Source organism: Triticum dicoccoides, chromosome 6A, assembly GCF_002162155.2.
Source record: "Triticum dicoccoides isolate Atlit2015 ecotype Zavitan chromosome 6A, WEW_v2.0, whole genome shotgun sequence".
Lineage (NCBI taxonomy): Eukaryota > Viridiplantae > Streptophyta > Magnoliopsida > Poales > Poaceae > Triticum > Triticum dicoccoides.
This window is the reverse complement of record NC_041390.1, coordinates 622,947,686-622,953,736: the sequence shown is the minus strand read 5'-3', so window position 1 is coordinate 622,953,736 and position 6,051 is coordinate 622,947,686.

The following is a 6,051-nucleotide window of genomic DNA, read 5'->3' as shown; positions in this document are numbered from 1 at the left end:
TACATCTAATCATCTAATGAAAGAAAATATCAAAATTCATCTAACTAACATTTCTATAACTAAAATTCATCTAACATTTCTATAACTAAAACTATAAAAAACTAAAAAACAGAAAATAAGAAAATATGTGTATGTATGTGTGTGCGTGTGTGTGTTCGATCATATGCATGTGTGTGTGTGTGTGGGCTTGATCTAGCTATGGGAGGGCGGTCATGGCGGCAGGGGCTCACAGCGGGGCGTCGGGCGGCGACGGCGACGGCGACAGGGTGCGAGCTCGAGGGAGGGGCGGCGCTGTTGGGGAACGTAGTAATTTCAAAAAAATTCCTACGCACACGCAAGATCATGGTGATGCATAGCAACAAGAGGGGAGAGTGTTGTCTACGTACCCTCGTAGACCGAAGCAGAAGCGTTGAAGCAACATAGAGGAAGTAGTCGTACGTCTTCCCGGTCCAACCGATCCAAGCATCGTTACTCCGGCAGCACCGAGTTCTTGGCACATGTTCAGCTCTATGACGCTCCCCGGGCTCCGATCCAGCAAAGCTTCGGGTGCGTCATCGAGCTGAACGTGTGCCAAGAACTCGGAGGTGCCGGAGTAACGGTGCTTGGATCGGTTGGACCGGAATGACGTACGACTACTTCCTCTACGTTGCGTCAACGCTTCCGCTTCGGTCTACGAGGGGTACGTAGACAACACTCTCCCCTCTCGTTGCTATGCATCACCATGATCTTGCGTGTGCATAGGAATTTTTTTGAAATTACTATGTTCCCCAACAGTGGCATCCGAGCCTAGGTTTTATGGTTTGATGTTATATGCACGAGTAGAACACAAGTGAGTTGTGGGCGATATAAGTCATACTGCTTACCAGCATGTCATACTTTGGTTCGGCGGTATTGTTGGATGAAGCGGCCCAGACCGACATTACGCGTACGCTTACGCGAGACTGGTTCTACCGCCGTGCTTTGCACACAGGTGGCTAGCGGGTGTCAGTTTCTCCAACTTTAGTTGAACCGAGTGTGGCTACGCCCGGTCCTTGCGAAGGTTAAAACAACACTAACTTGACAAACTATCGTTGTGGTTTTGATGCGTAGGTGAGATTGATTCTTGCTAAGCCCGTAGCAGCCACGTAAAATTTGCAACAACAAAGTAGAGGACGTCTAACTTGTTTTAGCAGGGCATGTTGTGATGTGATATGGTCAAGACATGATGCTAAATTTTATTGTATGAGATGATCATGTTTTGTAACCGAGTTATCGGCAACTGGCAGGAGCCATATGGTTGTTGCTTTATTGTATGCAATGCAATCGCCCTGTAATGCTTTACTTTATCACTAAGCGGTAGCGATAGTCATAGAAGCATAAGATTGGCGAGACGACAATGATGCTACGATGGAGATCAAGGTGTCGCGCCGGTGACGATGGTGATCATGACGGTGCTTCGAAGATGGAGATCACAAGCACAAGATGATGATGGCCATATCATATCACTTATATTGATTGCATGTGATGTTTATCCTTTATGCATCTTATCTTGCTTTGATTGACGGTAGCATTTTAAGATGATCTCTCACTAATTATCAAGAAGTGTTCTCCCTGAGTATGCACCGTTGCGAAAGTTCTTCGTGCTGAGACACCGCGTGATGATTGGGTGTGATAGGCTCTACGTTCAAATACAACGGGTGCAAAACAGTTGCACACGCGGAATACTCAGGTTATACTTGACGAGCCAAGCATATACAGATATGGCCTCGGAACACGGAGACCGAAAGGTTGAGCGTGAATCATATAGTAGATATGATCAACATAGTGATGTTCACCATTGAAACTACTCCATCTCACGTGATGATCGGACATGGTTTAGTTGATTTGGATCACGTGATCACTTAGAGAATTAGAGGGATGTCTATCTAAGTGGGAGTTCTTAAGTAATATGATTAATTGAACTTTAATTTATCATAAACTTAGTCCTGGTAGTATTAGCATATCTATGTTGTAGATCAATAGCTCGCGTTGTTGCTTTCATATGTTTATTTTGATATGTTCCTAGAGAAAATTGTGTTGAAAGATGTTAGTAGCAATGATGCGGATTGGATCCGTGATCTGAGGTTTATCCTCATTGCTGCACATAAAAATTATGTCCTTGATGCACCGCTAGGTGATAGGCCTATTGCAGGAGCAGATGCAGACATTATGAACGTTTGGCTAGCTCAATATGATGACTACTTGATAGTTTAAGTGCACCATGCTTAACGACTTAGAATCAGGACTTCAAAGACGTTTTGAACGTCATGGACCATATGAGATGTTCCAGGAGTTGAAGTTAATATTTCAAGCAAATACCCGAGTTGAGAGATATGAAATCACCAACAAAGTTCTATAGCTAAAAGATGGAGGAGAATCGCTCAAGCAGTGAGCATGTGCTCAGATTGTCTGGGTACTACAATCGCTTGAATCAAGTGGGAGTTAATCTTCCAGATAAGATAGTGATTGACAGAATTCTCTAGTCACCATCACCAAGTTAGTAGAACTTCTTGATGAACTATAATATGCAAGGGATGACGAAAGTAATTCCCAAGCTCTTCGTGATGCTAAAATCGACGAAGGTAGAAATCAAGAAAAACATCAAGTGTTGATGGTTAACAAGACCACTAGTTTCAAGAAAAGGGCAAAGGGAAGAAGGGGAACTTCAAGAAGAACGGCAAGCAAGTTGCTGCTCAAGTGAAGAAGCCCAAGTCTGGACCTAAGCCTGAGACTGAGTGATTCTACTACAAAGGGACTGGTCACTAGAAGCGGAACTACCCCAAGTAATTGGTGGATAAGAAGGATGGCAAAGTGAACAAAGGTATATTTGATATACAGATTATTGATGTGTACTTTACTAGTGTTCATAGCAACCCCTCAGTATTTGGTACTAGTTGCTAAGATTAGTAACTCGAAACGGGAGTAGCAGAATGAACAGAGACTAGTTAAGGGTGAAGTGACGATGAGAGTTGGAAGTGGTTCCAAGATTGATATGATCATCATCGCACACTCTCTATACTTTCGGGATTAGTGTTGAACCTAAATAAGTGTTATTTGGTTTTTGCGTTGAGCATGAATATGATTTGATCATGTTTATTGCAATACGGTTATTCATTAAAGTCAGAGAATAATTGTTGTTCTGTTTACATGAATAAAACCTTCGATGGTCATACACCCAATAAACAAGTTCGTTGGATCTCGATCGTAGTGATACACATATTCATAATATTAAAACCAAAAGATGCAAAGTTAATAATGATAGTGCAACTTATTTGTGGCACTACAGTTTAGGTCATATTGGTGTAAAGCGGATGAAGAAACTCCATGCTGATGGGATTTTGGAATCACTTGATTACGAATCACTTGATGCTTGCGAACCATGCCTCATGGGCAAGATGACTAAGACTCCGTTCTCTGGAACAATGGAGCGAGCAACTGACTTATTGGAAAGAATACATACTGATGTATGCAATTCGATGAGTGTGAAGGCTTGCGGCAAGTATCATTATTTTCATACCTTCACAGATGATTAGAGCAGATATGGGTATATCTGCTTAATGAAATAGAAGTCTGAAACATTTGAAAAGTTCATATAATTTCAGAGTGAAGTGGAAAATCATCGTAACAAGAAAATAAAGTTTCTATGATCTAATCGTGGTGAAGAGTATTGGAGTTATGAGTTTGGTCTTCAGTTAAAACAATGTGAAATAGTTTCACCACTCACGCCACCTGGAACACCACAGCATAATGGTGTGTCCGAACGTCATAACCGTACTTTATTGGATATAGTGCAATCTATGATGTTTCTTACCGATTTACCACTATCGTTTTGGGGTTATGCATTAGAGACAGCTGAATTCACGTTAAATAGGGCACCATCTAAATCCGTTGAGACGACACTATATGAACTGTGGTTTAGCAAGAAACCAAAGTTGTCGTTTCTTAAAGTTTGGGGTTGTGATGCTTATGTGAAAAAGTTTCATCCTGATAAGCTCAAACCCAAATCGGAGAAATGTGTCTTCATAGGATACCCAAAGGAGACAGTTGGGTACACCTTCTATCACAGATCCGAAGGCAAGATATTCGTTGCTGAGAATGGATCCTTTCCAGAGAAGGAGTTTCTCTCGAAAGAAGTGAGTGGGAGGAAAGTAGAAAACTTGATAAGGTAATTGTACCTTCTCCCTTATTGGAAAGTAGTTCATCATAGAAATCTGTTCTTGTGACTACTACACCAATTAGTGAGGAAGCTAATGATGATGATCATGTAACTTCAGATCAAGTTACTACCGAATCTCGTAGGTAAACCAGAGTGAGATCCGCACCGGAGTGGTACGGTAATCCTGTTCTGGAAGTCATGTTACTAGACCATGACGAACTTGCGAACTATGAGGAAGCGATGGTGAGCCCAGATTCCGCAAAGTGGCTTGAAGCCATGAAATCTGAGATGGGATCCATGTATGAGAACAAAGTGTGGACTTTGGTTGACTTGCCCGATGATCGGCAAGCAATAGAAAAATAAATGGATCTTCAAGAGGAAGACGGACGCTGATAGTAGTGTTACTATCTACAAAGCTAGAATTGTCGCAAAAGGTTTTCGACAAGTTCAAGGTGTTGACTACGATGAGAGTTTCTCACTCGTATCTATGCTTAAGTCTGTCCGAATCATGTTAGCAATTGCCGCATTTTATGAAATCTGGCAAATGGATGAACAAAACTGCATTCCTTATTGGATTTATTAAAGAAGAGTTGTATATGATGCAACCAGAAGGTTTTGTCAATCCTAAAGGTGCTAACAAAATATGCAAGCTCCAGTGATCCATCTATGGACTGGTGCAAGCATCTCGGAGTTGGAATATACGCTTTGATAAGTTGATCAAAGCATCTAGTTTTATACAGACTTGCGGAGAAGCCCGTATTTACAAGAAAGTGAGTGGGAGCACTACAACATTTCTTATAAGTATATGTGAGTGACATATTGTTGATCGGAAATAATGTAGAATTATTCTGCAAAGCATAAAGGAGTATTTGAAAGGAGTTTTTCGAAGAAGGACCTCGGTGAAGCTACTTACATATTGCGCATCAAGATCTATAGAGATAGATCAAAACGCTTGATAAGTTTTTTCAATGAGTACATACCTTGACCAGATTTTGAAATAGTTCAAAATGGAACAGTCAAAGAAAGAGTTCTTGCCTGTGTTACAAGGTGTGAAATTGAGTAAGAGTCAAAACCCGACTACGGCAGAAGATAGAAAGAGAATAAAAGTCATTCCCTATGCCTCAGCCATAGGTTCTATAAAGTATGCCATGCTGTGTACCAGATCTATTATATACCCTACACTGATTTTTGTCAAGGGAGTACAATAGTGATCTAGGAGTAGATCACTAGACAGCGGTCAAAATTATCCTTAGTTGAATAAGGATATGTTTCTCGATTGTGGAGGTGACAAAAGGTTCGTCGTAAAGGGTTACGTCGATGCAAGTTTTGACACTAATCTAGATGACGCTAAGTCTCAATCTAGATACATATTGAAAGTGGGAGCAATTAGCTAGAGTAGCTCCGAGCAGAGCATTGTAGACATAGAAATTTAGAAAATACATACGGATCTGAATATGGCAGACCCGTTGACTAAGCTTCTCTCATAAGCAAAACATGATCGCACCTTAGTAATCTTTGGGTGTTAATCACATAGAGATGTGAACTAGATTACTGACTCTAGTAAACCCTTTGAGTGTTGGTCACATGGCGATGTGAACTATGGGTGTTAATCACATGATGATGTGAACTATTGATGTTAAATCACATGGTGATGTGATCTAGATTATTGACTCTAGTGCAAGTGGGAGACTGAAGGAAATATGCCCTAGAGGCAATAATAAAGTTATTATTTATTTCCTTATTTCATGATAAATATTTATTATTCATGCTAGAATTGTATTAACCGGAAACATAATACATGTGTGAATACATAGACAAACAGAGTGTCACTAGTATGCCTCTACTTGACTAGCTCGTTAATCAAAGATGGTTATGTT